The sequence below is a fragment of the Diadema antillarum genome, unplaced genomic scaffold (genome assembly GCF_040938485.1).
Source record: "Diadema antillarum isolate AM-2024a unplaced genomic scaffold, OU_Dant_1.0 seq00000243_RagTag, whole genome shotgun sequence".
Taxonomy (NCBI): domain Eukaryota; kingdom Metazoa; phylum Echinodermata; class Echinoidea; order Diadematoida; family Diadematidae; genus Diadema; species Diadema antillarum.
The window spans coordinates 158016-175488 of record NW_027271287.1 but is presented as its reverse complement, the minus strand read 5'-3'; the positions used below and the strand labels follow the sequence as shown (position 1 = coordinate 175488).

At 40.4% G+C, this 17473-nt stretch overlaps 1 long non-coding RNA gene across 1 annotated transcript in view; it reads right to left on the bottom strand.

Moving 5' to 3' along the window:
* Positions 1–551: 551 nt before the first annotated feature.
* Positions 552–17473, bottom strand: part of LOC139729451 (uncharacterized) — a 76100-nt gene continuing 59178 nt past the window's right edge. The window contains exon 3 of the long non-coding RNA XR_011710869.1: positions 552–688. This is a non-coding gene — a long non-coding RNA (uncharacterized lncRNA). The remainder of the gene's footprint in view (positions 689–17473) is intronic.

The following is a 17473-nucleotide window of genomic DNA, read 5'->3' as shown; positions in this document are numbered from 1 at the left end:
AACAACAACAACAACAACATCAACATCACAACAACAAACGTATCGCTTTGGAAGACACTTTGGCTACAGCGAGAGGAACCAGTTACAAAGGTAATGACCAAAATCTGATAGGAACAGTCTGATCTTAATCTGCAAAACCTGGTGAACACACAAAAAATAACCATACACAAGCACGAAAAGTTAAAAATAAAGCAAAACAATACGAAACATCATATTAAATTAGGAAATCGGAGCACACTGACACACACCTGCACATATACAGAGACACTTAAAGACGTTGCCAACCTGATATGCAGACATACATTCACACAGATACACAGGTATTTATTATAACGTATACATATCATCATACCCATTCAACAGACATTGCTTTCAGGCTTTGGTAGTATAGTCAGAAGTATACCTCCTTATACCGATTGACGAAGAAGAAAGGAGGGATCAGTTACTGTTGTTCAATGACTTTCTTATCTTATTATGTACTCTTTAAACATGATAACAGGTATTGAATCCCATGGTATGCCATGCAGTCTAACGCAAACTTACCCATGATCGTCGTTTCACTAACAAGACGCTCAGCCAGGTCGTCGAGGAGTAGATAGTATAACACCTTTTAATGATCTCTCACGTGTGTTCCTCCACTCGGCTGCAATATTTTGTCTTCCCGAGGACTTACACAGATCTGATTATTCTGAGTAAACGATAAAGAAAGAGCATGTCCATGAAAAGCTACAGCATTCATTAAGGTAAGAATGCACTTTTCTTTATAATGACAGTCATTATATACCATGTTTGCTCAAACCGCTTTGCGGGGGAGCAGTAATTGATTCACTGCTTAAAGCGTGAAATCGGACAAGATGAAAAATGAAAGCTGCATGTTGAGTTTAAAATGTTCTTTTCTTTTCAAGGGGATAATATTGATCGCGACTACATGACATTAAGTAACTTAAGCTAATGTAATGATGTCATCACCTCTCAGCCTTCCGTCATAGATTGGTACACGAGAAGAATGTCAGCTGATCGGCAGACCTTATACACTTATATTGTGTTTTGGTTCATAATCTATCAATGTCAACCCCTTCTCTTGTAAAGGTAATCTTAGTTTTTTAAGAGATTAGAAAACACAAAATGTATACGACGCGACGGATTAAAGTGACCCTCGTTGATTTCATGTTAAAAAGGACATTTAGAGGAGATTTGTGTGCTAGTAAAGGAGAGACAAGTGAAGTTATCTCGTACAGATATTGGAAATGCGCTTTTAAAATATACCGAGCCCACAATAATGGTGCTATTCTATGCCACAACAGTGCAAGGTGGGTGGCGCGATGTGCATGCTTCTATTGTCGGTTGACACTGTCGTGTTTGTAAAGCTTGCCAAGACGCACTTTGCATCACTGCAACACATTGATCTTCAATGAACTGTGAAGTGGCATATTTCGACATAATCATTGTCAAAAGGCAAAAATGGTGCATCCTAATATCAATCACCATAATCGTAGTTGAGTGACTAGCCAGACTACGAAGAGTTCATTTCACATACTGCGTTTACTCTTCTTCATTAAATGTTTATTCATTATGTACCCCTTTTAATTAATTTGTTTACATCATTATACTCATTTTCATTTCACGCACTATAGCGAGTTCCGCTCTCATCTAAGTTGTATCATATGTCAAGCCCTCTAAGTTGACGATGTATTCTTTTAGTAATTCTGTTTTAAAACAAATTCTACTTCTCTTTTTCTTTTTCTTTATTTTAACTTTTCGTTTTTCCTCGTCGTTTCTACGTCTCCATGAGTCCTAAATTGAAATTCTGTTAAGGGCATAACGTTTGCACTAAGGGAATTACTATGGTATATAACTTGCGTGAAATTATTGACGGAGAAATGGACTTACATCCTCAACTTAATGATAACTCATCAGTACAAACTAACGATATATCATATATATATATATATATATATATATACATATATATATATATATATATATATATACATATATATTTATACATATATATATATATACATATGCATTGGCGGAATTACAAAAGTACTGTGTGTAGAAATGATTATGACAGTAGATTTACTGGGTGGCAAATGATAAGATGAGGTACAAACTAGTAGTGCAAACTGTAGTAGCAGCAAGCAATATAGTTGAGGGCGCGGTGGTGTAAAGTAGAAGAAAATATCAAGGTGATGAAAATAAGTTATTATCGATTGATGATGCTGTCTTCAATATTAGGATGATGGTAAGAGGAAGGCCATACAGCGATACGGCATGAAGAAAGTATATTAGGCATAGTCATCGATTGATGAATAGAACATAGTGATGACGATCGTCAGATGAACGAAAACTATTAGACGAAGAAAAATCGTGGAAATTTTGATGGACGGAAGTAAATGTTCAAGTCCTACAAGAACTGGCTATTTCCTTTCGCATCGATCCCAAAGTAGAAACGCGAGATATACACCTCATGCACCTTTTATTCGCTGATAGCGGGAGCTCCCTCCTGCCTTTTTCGTAACGATTGTAATCACTGATAATGAAGCATTTGGCTTCTCCCTTTTTCACAACAATAGTCCGTGCTTGCTTCTGCTTGCTTGTGCCTATTTTGTCGTCGGATCGCCCGAAGCGAATCTAGCCGACGCATGAAAACGATTTGTCAAGGTGTTTTCATGAAAGTCAAGCGCAAAGCCCTCGGGGCGGGTGCAGGCGAACAGGTGTTCAATTTCCTTCCATAGATTTCGCGGACGCCACGAAAAAAAAAAGTGATGTAACGGACGAATTACTTTGTTGTTCTCGTTGCTCTGTACGCGCAAGTTCATCAACTGAGGAACATCAAGTCACCACGACACCTAAAAAACGAACGCTCAGAAGTCACTCACCTTTTTTGAATACTCAAAAGTTGTGTTTCCTGCCAGCGTAATTTTAAAAGCATATTTTTCCCATCCCTAAGCGGAGATGGTTCCATACAATACCTATTAAAATCTGCAAAGCTACGAATATTAATGCAGGCTCTTGACACAGATCTGGGGGTGGTGCCACACCATTATAATAGATTACGCTAAGTTTAGGCAGGGAGTTGAGACGACGCAACATATTTACACAGTACATCTACCTAATCTTACTGATACTCTACTGAAAAATGTATGACTGACGTATACGCTGTGTATCGTGCCTGTGAGGTAATTTATGTGCATCATGTCCATTGTTAATGTCTCATCAACCCTTGTTTGTATCTCTACTAAGTTTTCTCCACAGCCGCAAGTGGTCCATCGATATAGTGGGGGAAGGGGGGGGGGGGGGTTTGCTGGAAACTAAACCTCTGGCTAGAGTAACGTATCATCCATTCTATGTAAGTGCTAATCAAATCACGATGCCGATGTAAATGTTAAACCGATGCATGTGAATTCGTGAAAATCAGCATGCAGAATACTAAAGTGCATTACATCAAATCAACTCAAATACAACACCCAGACACAATCCAATAGACATACAAACTTGATTTCTGAAGGTTGTTTCCCTGAGTCATAAAAACAGACGTTTACTATTCTATAATGGCCATCTCTCGATCTCCCCTTCTCTCTTCGCTGAAAATGATTCCCACAGTCACTATCACTCTAACAAAGGATAACTGCATTAAGAACAAGGCAACAAAAAGGTTTGAAAGCGCTTCTCCCAAGATTTTTCCAGTTATTGGATTACCTTTGCGAAGTCACGTGACCGCTTGATTCGGCTAACTTGACGATTCCACAGACGAATACATGGGTCTTATTATACTCTCTTTTTAGAGCAAGAACCTCCAGTTGTGCCAGTGTTAAATTCGAAAAACAGCAAAGACTTGCATAATACCATCAGGGAAACTGGGGAAAAAAGACCAAAGTGAAGATTAAACCAGCCTGTCTTGAATTATGCGCATGTGCAGCCCACGGGGATACATTTCCCGCGAGAAAATGCAGCACAATTTGCTCGCCTAAATCCGCGCGGCAAGCACGGGGTGTAAATGGAGGTATTCTGTGAGACGGGCTAAAACGTGCGTAAGCGCGCATAATCTTTTAAGTGCGTCGTCTGATCACGAATACGATACGCTCAATGGAGGGAATATCCGCATCGTTTGAGGCGACGGGCAAAGGAGGTGGCATTGACCTTCACTATAGCTCCGGAAAAAAAAAAAAACCCTCTCGCGTTGACGCCGAAGAAGCAAGGACAACTTCAACAAAAACCTTCACCACGCCGTATAGGACCTACGAGCTGAAGAAGAAGAATTCCTGCACCACCTTCTTTGTTGCCGCTTTTGTAAGCCCATTCATGCATCTATATAAAGACGGTCTCTGTGAGTTTTTGCAAACTCATCAATACCCTCATGCAATTTATCAACCGAATTCACGCACTAACAAAGCAGCATTGCAATGTTTTCCACATTTCTATATCGGACAATGATTTATGTGATGACTTTGAAGTCTGGGGGAATCAACAGGTTAACTCGAGTGATTTCATGAGGTAAATTAATCATGAGGTTCCCCGCTGAGAAGGTGGATCGTCTTGTGTAAAGTGGCTGGTATTTGGTGGAGATTGCAGTAGTCTAGGTTACCATAGCAACAACTTAGATATCTGAATCGGAGTGGTTGTCTATACCAGTTGTCAACATGAAAACTTTCTTAGTAACAATTTGGAAGCTGCACGCAGCTGATTGAAAGCTGTTTCGCGAAGTTAGACCCAGGCGGATATTTTAAAAAAAAATGAAGGTTCCTGAAATCTGATTATTTCATGAAGTATCTATTGTGACAAAAAAAATTACTAAATTGTAAAATTTGGAAAATTTCACACTGAAGAGTGGAGGGTAAGGGTGTTGTAGAACAGGTCCATTCGATAGCACCTGACATTTAACAAAACGAAATTTCTTTCCGGTGACTGTGATTTGAAGAGCCTTCACAAACCACCATATGCAGCTTGTTTTTGTCTCCACTGACATCTCCTCCCTTCTCTGTCTGTTTTTTTTTTTTTTTTTGTTGTTGGGGGGGGGGGGGGGTTGACACAATAGTGAAGATTTTTGCTCAGGGTTCTTAAGGAATCATATTATTTGACACGCCCAAATGGTCTAAAACAGTTCAATATTCTCTCAGTACTCACGCTTGAAACACACGTGAAACACTAACCAATTAGTATTGATATACAGACAAGTTTTGGCATCGTCTTTGCAGTGTTAAGGAATTGCAAATAGATGTCGAATCAATATCCGTTCCAATATTATCCTACGTCCATATAAACATACCACCTTGTCATAGAACACTGCGCATGAAAGCATCATGCAAGCATAGTGAGGTTCGCCATAGAATCACGCAGAAAATGTAGCCTCAGGAAAACAATAAATCGAGTAAATCTAGGAAATTTCGACGCACGCATGCATCTTCTTGCTGAGTGTGAAAGATAACGTAGTACGACCGGAGGTGAGGTTACATTCAAATAAACATCTATGTCTACATCCCCGGCGAATTAATCACTCAACCCGTTTCCATGGAAAATATGATTTATGCAAATGCACAAGACATCGCATTTTCCGGAATTTCTATACCAAACGGCGCAATGTGACAGCGGAAGATGGATACGTGGCAACAACCGCTTGGCTCCGATTTGGCTGAAGTTACGAGTTTCATGCAAATACCATGTATCAATTATTCAAGCGTCCTAAAACAAACACAAGACCTTTCAAATCATCAATCTATGACCACGCTGAAGTAGTACGGCTCCAACCGATATGACGTCACAATATTCAAAAGCAGGATTTCTTGGTCCTTTTCCCACCTCCTGCTTTCCACTCGGCTAATCGGGGTCAGGTAACCCCGTCGGCAGTTAAAAGGCAGATGCCGTTTTTATTTTGCGCCGTTCGATATTCCTTGGCCGAGAAAACAAAAACACACGTTCGAACCACAAGCGTCGAAATTCCCTTCATTCGTATTCTGTGGACATCACATTAATGCCTACATAAGTGTTCTTTTCATGTTTCATACCCAAGTTTGAGTCTGAAATGTGAGTCCTCTTCAAAGCCGTACACAATAAACTTCACTGCAATCGATATTTCACCATGGAAACCGGAAGTTTTCGTCACTTCATCGTTTGGCATGAGAAACAGTGAGAGAACGAGCACTGTTCGGAATTAATGATGTATCTTCTACCGTTTTTTCGTTGATTTTACTTTATTCACGGGAGTGAAATAATTTGCCACTGGGATGGCATTTATGGTGCTCTGATCCAAGCTCAGGAATTCATAGCGACAACGAATCTACGTCTCAATGTCAAACACATGCGAAACAACATCCAATGTATTTTTAATCTCTCTATGTCCAGTAAACGACTTTCGTCATTGCAATAAGAACCAATGAGGTTCATCATTTTGTTGATTGCTGTAGTATTTACTGTTATGACGAGAAACTGCGCGCGATAGTAATCCGAACAGGAGAAAATATGCTATATAAAATATGCGATATTAGAATCATTCAAATGACGTTCTGCAATGTAGCAGATTGAAGCCCTATAAAATCGTAAACTCTGAGAAAAAAACATTTAACTCTACTCCACTCGTTAGCTTCCAACTTTCTCTTTAATAGCGGAAGAGCCTATTTCAATCCCATATAATGGTGCAAAAGCAGACTAATCTTCACCCTTAAACGTCGTCAGATTCTTCTTTTGAATGTTTGGAATTACATTGCAAAAACACTAAAATGTACGTAGGAACTAGAAGATAATGGTGTTGACATTACTAATTATTACTAATCAGTATGAGCTGGAGTCAAACTATAGTTGTTATGAGTCAGGAATAAGAGGCGGTCGGTATGTTGCATGTCGTGACATCAATTAAGTCAGCAGTTAATAATAATTATTATAAGAATAGAGTAATCCCTGCGGTGTCCCGCAATAACCAGAAAGCTTGCTTCAGCATTGGTTTCGATGGCGTTAACATGACACACACACACACACACACACACACACACACACAAACACACACATACGCACACACACAAACACACACAAAAGGATTCCAACTATTACTATTATGTCCGACGTTATTGTGTGGTTACTGTTTTTCGGAAAGCAACAGGTGCAAGATAACGAACATAAGGCAGGAAAGCTCCAAGAATAGCACATGAATAGGAATACTGGTGGACTGGTCTATCAAAGGTGGAATGGATACTACTCACTTTACTGTTTACGTCATTTTCTCGGTTCCTTGAATTAATGCGTTCTGTTTAACACAAGATAAAAACATCTACGCAAATAGGGGACTAATACGAAGAATTATCACATATCCATGATTTACATCGCCCGCACAATACATTTGCCTCTAGATGTGAGCAGAGTAATGGATGTCTCTCAAAAAAGCGACTTCTTAATGCTCACTCTGTTGAGGATTTTAAAGAAGCAATTTAATACCCGTTCAATACCAGAGCGCCCCCACCCCTCCCCGTCTTTCCCCCTTGCTTGAGTGTCTGATTGTTTTATTGAAATTCCTTTCGGTTTTAGCACCTGGCAGGAACACGCGACAGCTCTTGCAGAATGGCATGCTAACGACATGGAAATATGCAGGAAGGAGGGAGATGATCGATTTGATACGAAGATGGGGTTGACGTTGAGGGTAAACATTTTCACCAGCTTTTCCCCGACAGAGACAGGGAGACGAGATTCGGTTACCATCGTGTTGTGCCAAGGACGCCAGAGGTTCTTTCCAGTGGGGGTTTTCTTGCGCCCCCCTTCGAAAGGGAAGTCGTCCCATTTCTTCCATCGCGTCTTTTTCAATTCTTTCTCTTCCCGCCCGATTCAGAAAGAACATTCTAACGCTGTCGCACATAATGCTGCGAATGGCAGGTGTGAACTACGACCATCCGTGCCAAAAGAGTTTAAGAGTAATACAGTTTATAGGCCTATACCTGGCGCAGAGGGCGTTACGTTCTGATGTCTATTATTTCTACTGACAAAACTGAAAATGTAATCTATACGTACCACTTGGTATACCATAATGTACTCTTCATCTTGCCCTTAATTCACCCTTCCTACATCCCTTTCCTCTCTCTCCCTTGTAGTCCTCTTTCCTCTCTCGCTTTCAACTTTCACTCAATCTTACTCTCTTTCTCGAGCGTCAAGTGACTTATCCATTCAATTCCTCTACCCATGATTAATCTGAAACCATTTCCGTTCTTCTTCTCCTTCTTCTTCTTCTTCTCCTCCTCCTCCTTCTTCTTATTCTTCTCACCCTTCTCCTTCTTCTCCTTCTTCTTCGTTTTTTCTTCTTCTTCTGCCCCTCCTCCTACTGTCCTTTCTTCCTTCTCATATTATCTGACAGTATAACTAGCCTGAACATTACAGTCTGCTCATCTTAGATAATCAATTGGGCTAATGTATAAGCCAATGATTATCCATCAGCCTTTGTGCTATCTGATTTCCTTTTGCTCTTTTTGTCTGTCTGATTATGGACAGCGCGACATATCGAAACATCTATTTTGTCGCTGCAATAGGTATCGATGTTTTTAAGACATCCCGTCAACTCTTCCGCGACACCATCGGCGTCAGGATTTCAGCTCTTGCTTTAGTCCCACACATAAAGTTTTCTGTTACCGAATCACGGCTCTCCTTACCCACTGCGGCTGAAACCAATGTCCCCGAGTTTTCTAATCTCCTTCCGTGGGAATGAGCGAGGGGAGAGGAAATCAGTCACGGTCATCTGCAGTGCTCCGTAAGGCGATGAGGCAACTCTTCAGCTTCTCGGATGTCCATCGGAGTCGTCGCCAAAAAGTCAGACGACCGCAGGATTTTCGTCTCGTTCTCCCTCCGTGCGACAGCGTCTACCCACGAAGACGCGGGGTATCAATGGCCAAGCCATCGAAGTCGGATCTCACTTTTCGTATAACGGATAACGTCAATGCCACAACGCGATAAGAGAGGTGGGAGGAGCGATTATTCGTCAGTCTCGTGGTAAAAGCGCTTGACTCGTAAGGAATACGTTCGTGTCTTGGCGCTGTCAGTGACTGTACCACTGCCAGTTAACGAGGAGAACTCCACATGCGCGGAGAACGCAAATGGTGCAAACGTTGCTCTACAGGCATTTTATCTAATATCTCTTAACCGCCGGTTTGAATAGCACAGTAAGCACTTTTACATGTCATGGAATTATATGCATACTTACACATACAAAATACAAACACATAATGTTATATATATATATATATATATATATATATATATATATACATACATTGATACATACATACATACATATACCCACACAGATACACATACATACATACATACATACATGTTTATATAGACAAAGTAGGATCCTATGTATTATTATCGATTCCGATTTTCACGACTTTTGGAAAGTCAAAAGATCTGCCAGTACTACAACTCGCAGTCACGCTGCAATCTAAGTGTACAAAATAACGTGATCATCAACAATAACACTATCAGAAAATAACATTAGCATCAATAAATTTTTTTATGCTCTTTTGTTTTTGTGTGTTTATTTGCTATATGTGTTCATATATTCCAATAGCTACAACATGCAGAGAACAATCAGGGTGACGTTTCTTTCTTTTTTTTGTGTGTGGAAAGTTTACATTTCGCCGAGGTTTTTGTTTGTTTGTTTGTTTTTGTTTCCTATTCTAACGATGTTTGTGCGTAAGTGCGAATCCTTTTTAAGTAGCAAAAATCCAATTAAATGTACCGGGATACTCCTGGCATGTCTTTGGCCTGTTCGCATGTGATATTCACCGGATAGCGAAAGGCATTCCATTTAACAAGACGATCATTTAAGTTTCCTCCCCTTCTTATTTCTGGCTGGACGTTATCTGGGCTTCCATTTCGGTCACTTAACACGCCGGATCAAGCAATGCAAATTCCCCGAGTGACTTCGAGTACGTAACCCATTCTTGATATATGAGCTGCACTTACAGTCCCTCTCGATTTCTTTCTTTTTTTCTTCTTTATTTTTGGGCTGTCCGTGTTTGTAACATCTCTGATTTCCGTCCATTTAATTCACTCTCTCCTTGAAATACATAATTCAAGTCAGATACAGCTTACGTGACAAGCTATAGTTATGGAGACATGTAATTACAAGAACGAACGAACAACAACAGCAAGTCCTCGCATACAGTGCATTGTTAAAGTTGTTGAATAATATACATGAACGTGGGGTTTTTTTTTGTAGTGGCGGAAGAGGGGGGGGGGTGAGGAAGGGATACCACTTTAGGACTTGGAAGAGGAAAGAAGTCTGCAAAAATATACGGTGGTGTCGCTTTTCAAAGTGTAATTACAGTTTCGGCCACAAAGCTGTAACCGGAGAGAAACTGTCCAAGAGAATGATCCGGCGGCTAATTTGTAGTATCTCGTGTAGACTCTGCGTCATCCTGTGGTAACCAACACACAAAATGAAAATTTGATTAATTATAAAACGTGTCTCGAGGGTTGTTTCATTAATTCCAGTGCAGTGTTACTGTTTCCAGAATGACCGCTGTAAAACACTACCACCAACAACAATAACAACAGACAACAAACACAAACATAAACACAAGCATAAAAGAAAAAAACAAAAACAATTTTAAGAAACCTCACGCTAATGTGAACTGTCAAAACTGTAGAAAAGTTATAAATGCGACTGGTTATTTCAGGTAATTTAAAGGATGCGCCTACTACACGGTTGTCAGTGACGGATCCAGACGGGGGCGCACCGGGCGCGCGCCCCCTCTTTATTTTTTGTGAAAACAAAAGAACTAAAAAGAAAAAATGGGGGGGGGGAGGGGGCGTGCGCCTCCCTTTAATTTTGTAAATGCGCCTCCCCTTTACGGAATTCCTGGATCCGCCATGGTTATGATGACTGTCTACTTTACATGTTGTTAGTTTCACGTAATAGAGTGGAAACAATGCCGCACAATATAGGCTCCGCCTTTTTGTTTGTTTGTTTGTTTGTTTGTTTGCTTGCTTGCTGGTGTGTGTTTTGGGGCATCTTTTTCTTTCGTGTATACCCTCTTTTGTCTTCTAGCTGAATATTTTCTTTTTTTTTATCAGTCAGCGTGCGTCACAAAATCTAGTCGTGCGAGACGTAAGAGTGTCGAATATCATGCATTTCATAAATGCATTATGATATACATTAACACATTCATATATAACCATTTATTCACACACGTATCTTATTTTTTCCAGATTAGCAGTATACAGCGATCAGCTTGATGAATTTCCCATTATTCATAAGCCAAGTTTACACAATGCCTTACCAAACAGGCTACCCACAAGAGATCTCATGGGTGTCATACAGACATTTTTGTGTTGCTATTCATTCTTGTTTTTGAAAAGTATTGTCAATGTGTGACGATCGACAAAAGCGGAAAACGTTTATTGCTCCGTTTCTTTGAATGCCTATTTTTGTATCCCCAAATGAAATATTCCATCAAAATGATGAATTCAAGATCGAATGCAGGAACCATTTGAAATTACGATAAAGCTCAGCCGATTATTTACGTATAGGAGAAAACTATCCCTCATTACTTATTGAATCGGAGTTTCGAGCTCATTTAAGATGGTCGGGGCTACGCAATCAAAGTGTAAGCGCCAATTTTGTGAATCCACACATTGATCTGGACAACTTGGAAGGATCGATTTTCACATTAACGTGGAATCTGTGCACCGCTACACCTGAAAACAGTAATCATCTTCCTTGCGTGCATGTTAGGTCGGCCATCGAATATACTGAGACAGACGACGCATCTTAAAATCCAATCTTTCTCACGTTCTCCACCGCTTAAAAACCTGCCGGAATATAACCATCGACAGGCGGAAATTTCAGGCAATCGATGAAAATTCAGTGTGTGGGCCCAGGAATTTTGCTGGTGTCCTTGGGCCTGTTTTCACTTTCAAATCGAGTCCAATCGATTCTGAAGTACGTAATTCGATCCTGCGCACAGCGCGACGGATATGAATCCCATAACACGGTTGATCAGATTTCCAAAATGGCAGAGCTTCCCCTCCTCCCACCCCCCCCCTTCTCCCTTACACCTTGCCTTACAGAAAGCAAAAAAGTAGACAAACTTTGCAATTGCAGCTTAGATATGGATGGGTGTGCTTTTGAAAGAAGGGAAAGGAAATGAGAATCGATTTCAAATCATTGTCCATACTAAAAAGTCAAACACGAGAGAACGAGAATAAATGATATTAATTGCCTTTTATTTGAACATCACCGTGTATATGAAAACACATTTCCACACCCCTTAAAGTCTTCACGCACGGTGATGGGCCGGCTGCTGCTTCTTTCTGAGTTTGGAATGTATACGTCACTAAGAACAAGTTCATTAAAGGTCAAGTGCATACTTTCATTTACACTCTGCATGTACATGATTGTATACATCGTGTACTATCACCAGTGACACATGAGCTAGCGGAAGTACCAGTCACTGGTCTTTACTCGTAACGATCTCATAGGCAAAAGCAAAGCTTAAAAGCCATACCTCTTTGATATGTCAACCCAGTGGTTGTTGATCTATCTACTTGGGCGATTTCAAAACGCTTTGCACTGACGTTCGCCTCTTACAACGTCTTAGACGGGCATAACACACATCCGTCCATCTCGCTTTAGGCGTGACAGTGAATTTGGATTAACGTTTTTACTCATTAATTCAGTGGCAAAGTAAATATCTATAATCTCTCCCTGATGTATGTCTCTCGTGTGTGTGTGTCTGTGTGTCTGTGCTTCTGTGTGTGTATGTGTGTGTGTGTGCATGAGTGTGCTTGCGTGAAGGCCTATCTGTTACACCATGTATAAGTCACAACGTTAGTTTCGTCATTATTTAACAAGAGAATACCGCTAGTCTCTTTTTAGTGCGTTGACTTTGCTTAACGAAAAGGATCCATCTATGGAAGATATGAACATCGTCACGACATAGTCTCAAATGCACTAGTGGTCACATTGTCGATGATAATCCTTCCAACATGTACTAACTATATCAACAGACATGCCTCTGCTCCATCGTCCAATGAATGATGTTATCTAAAGTTAAGCAACATGACATTGCATGACAACATACCACTGTTTTGATCGACATGGACTGCGATACAGAGTTTACTGCCTTACTCTTATGAGCGAAACCATTCTGTGATTCATTTCTTTTTTGTCTTCTTGAAAAACATCTCTGTTCTCTAACTCCTTCATTTCCATCTACTCTCCGTTCCCAGATAATGGTCACAGTCGAGAGCTTGATACAACACGCAGTCCGAGTCACATCCGTCGGCCATCCACCTGGGAACATGGCGAAGGGAGGGGCATGTCCGATGCACTTACGGCTGGTGGACATTAAACTGACCTGCCGCGCACGGCTTGACGGAGCGTGAGAACACATGGAAATAGGTTGAAGATTGAGCAAGAGCACGTCCGCAAAGTACACACGAGGGACGCAGTGGGGATGAACTCAGACCATCTTGTTTGTCTCTTGCCGCCATCTTCGCTGTGAGAAGGTATAGAGACTACCCTTACTTTCTACCGACTTCATTTTGCTGTGCGTAGTCGTGAAAGCCATCGGCAAAGTATTGTCTAACCCCGACAATCGGCAATTATGTCTTGATTCCTTGTTTTGCGCGCATATGTTTTTGCAAACCTGGCATCGTCTTTGTGTTTATGCGTATATATCTAGCAGGTGACAGATCATATTGCCATTTTACTTGGCGAACAAAAACTTTACAGGTTATCATTTTGAACAAAAAGTTAAGATATGTCCCCCCCCCCAAAAAAAAAAAAAAGTACGAGTGTGATGTACGAAGACTACTTGTTTTTTGTCTTATGGTGCATTTGCAACAGTATCCTTTCGTTTTCCATCTTTTCAAGCATAAGAATTGACAAAGAAAACCAAGAAGAGAGCTAGAGGCGATATCCATCTTTACGCAATGAAGAGAATTTCAACAGAGGAGTGGGAGGAGATTTGGATAACAACGAAGAGGAGTATATATATCTTTCTTTAATGTTCAGGCGTTGCCTACGCACTGTTTACCCCAACTGGCCATTACAAGTATTAGCCATTCCGAAAGAAAGAAGGTTCATCGCACCCTTGTCCATTTGCTTGACACACAGGTACAACACGAACTGATGCACTCTCTGAAAAATGATGTTCTGACGTGAGGTGGAAAGCCCGACAATATTGTCTCCGTCCTGCCGAGTGAAATATATCGAGAAATATCCCGCACTATCTGTCACAAAAACAACGATGTCGCAGTGTATGACGATGCGATGCTTCTTGCACAGTGTATAAGGTTCACGCACACCATGCAGCTTCAGATGAATGAGGGAGACATTACATGTATAAAATATAGACAATCAGGAATCCCACTTCCTGAAATATGATAAGCCTATTTGGATTCAATATTATCAATAACTTACTTTTTTCATTTCTGCAGGTGTTTGTCAGCACAGTTCCTGTAACTCTCCCTCGTTTTATCTTGAAACTCCATAAGTGTGCAACTTTCTCCTTTGCAATTCATCTGTCTTCTTCACAAACTTTCCTCTGAGCCTCAGGGCAGCTCCTTTTCCTTCTTTCTTTCTCCTCTCAAAGTAATCTTCATATTCCCGGGTTACCGATGTGGAGAGACGGACGAGGCTATAAAACCAGGGGTGCGTGCTACACTTTGTCCGGAAACTGAATTCCCGGAATCGCCCGGGGGGTTTATTTTTAGCTTCATCCACGCCAATGTCCCATTACGGTGATTGAGAGACCGTGGACTTGATCATACAATGTACTGTGATGAGAGTTCTCCACGGCGCGCTTCTGGGTACCCGTAGAGATTGTGATCGGATGCTTACATTCTTACAGCGTAATGTTCGGCTGGTTTTTCTTTGAAATCTGAATCGCACGAGGCAACGCGAGGCGTGAAACAAGGCACACACGCACGCGCACGCACGCCGCTCGGATCACAATAAAGAGAAAAGGAATATCTTGAAAGTAATTCAAACTTCTTCTAGAGTAGCGGAAGAACATAGCACTAATTTTCGGGCAGGATGATGGCGTTTGGTTGTACGGAGACAGTGACTGCAGTAATTTCTCGAACATTTCCGTTTGCCTGCACAAACATGTTCGTAAAAATTCTATCGATTGTTGAGATTAGCAGCATAAAAAATATAGTGAGTATTTATCATACCGTCGAATCATCTTAGCCCACTATGTTTGTATAATGAAATTAATTTTGTATAATATCTTAATCTTATCGGTTAGAGCTAGAGAGGTTCTATTTGTTGTCTATCACTCTCAACACACTATAAGTTGACCCACAAAGTTGGTGATCCAAATGTTCATAGCACCCGGTTGGTTAGCCCAATGTCGACAGTATAGACAGCGGACCGCGAGAGATGCGATAGAAATGACATATATGCAGACAGAACTAATAAAATATGGTTCGGTGTAAAAATGGCAGAGGTAAAAATGGCAGGGGTAAAAATGGCAGGGGTAAAAATGGCAGGGGTAAAAATGGCAGGGGTAAAAATGGCAGGGGTAAAAATGGCAGAGGTAAAAATGGCAGGGGTAAAAATGGCAGGGGTAAAAATGGCAGTGGTAAAAATGGCAGGGGTAAAAATGGCAGGGGTAAAAATGGCAGAGGTAAAAATGGCAGGGGTAAAAATGGCAGGGGTTAAAATGGCAGAGGTAAAAATAGCAGAGGTAAAAATGGCAGAGGTAAAAATGGCAGGGGTAAAAATGGCAGGGGTAAAAATGGCAGGGGTAAAAATGGCAGAGGTAAAAATGGCAGGGGTAAAAATGGCAGGGGTTAAAATGGCAGAGGTAAAAATAGCAGAGGTAAAAATGGCAGAGGTAAAAATGACAGGGGTAAAAAATGGCAGGGGTAAAAATGACAGGGGTAAAAATGGCAGAGGTCAAAATGGCAGAGGTAAAAACGGCAAGGTAAAAATGGCAGAGGTAAAAATGGCAGCGGTAAAAATGGCAGAGGTAAATAATTATGAGGTAAAAATGTCAGAGGTAAAGTTGTCAGTGGTCGCAATACGCGCTTTTCGTGCCTTCTCCTGAAATAAAGCACGGGGGAGACCGGGGAGAAATGTGACACAGGGAGGAATATGGGACACTCATGTAACTTGAAAAATGCTCGGCCTGTCAACAATCCAATTACATCAGTAAAAAGATGAGCCTCGGTACACCTGAAAATGGACATTTTAACCACTATACAGCTCTACAGGTATCTGGTCAGTAAAATATCAACTTACTTTAGATCGGGTAGGTCCTATACTATGTTGATATAAAGTATTTTAAAAATTGTGCAAACTTCTGAAAATAAAATTGCTTGATAACAGACATGCAGGTATGAAGAATTGGCAGGGATCTTTTACCGTTTCTGTTACCACTGGGGGAAATTTAATAGGGCAGTGTTACATTTCTCCCCGCGGCACATGTAAAGAGAGTCTTGCAGAGCTTCAGCGATCCCTGTGTAAATTGAATCGCGATCATAATGGTAGTCATAGGCGGTGATTTCAATCTACCTGGATGGGATTTGATTTGATTTTCTTACTGTTGTTGTATCGAGGGAACAACGTCATTTTCGGTGGCTGAATCTACCAATCTTTAGCAACACACCATGTTGATAACATTGACTTTGGAGCAACAGCTAAGTTTGAAAGGCATCAAACATTTACAATTTTTCGCCTGCGGATTCGTTCAACAATGATTGAAAGAAATCCCATGGCAAACTATCGGTTTTTTTCTCTCATTAGAACAGTTTATTGCTAAAGTTCGTCTCCAGTTTTAATAGGCATAAGTTTGTAAAGTGACCACAAAGTGTTCATTAAACTTGGAGATATTTGTTTTTGCGCCATGTGATACTTGAACAATGTAATAAAATATTTTGCAAGAGCTTACTTATGTCTGCCGATACATCTGCTGTAGTTTTTTTTTTTTTTGCGTTTTGTAACTTCTACATTATGTCGTGATCAGGCCTTGTGAGATAAATAGGCTCCTACGAAACCTGATGGAGAAAATAATATTGAACAGGTGAAAAATTAGTGATTTGCTTCGACTATGTCTCCTTCACTTCTTTACACTAAACAGTTCAAAAAATGAAAAATAATGACAATATACTTGCCTGGACGTGAACGGAATTCGTTTGTGTAAGAGTGTGTATGTGAGAGTATGTATATCTGCATACATATATGTTTATACCAAAAGTGAGTTCGTATGTGTGTGTGTGTGTGATAACTTCATTGGGCGAAACAACGTAGGATTATACTGTTTAAGGGCTTTGCAGCATTGTTGGAACCCCCTTATAATGATAGATAATAATAATAATAATAATAATAATAATAATAATAATAATAATAATGATAATAATAATAATAATGATAATGATAATTATAATGATAATACTGAATAATAAAAATAATTTCCCACAGGCCTACTAGGCTCTTAGCTGGTTTATTATTTCTCTGCACACAGACAGATTACGCCACTGCACT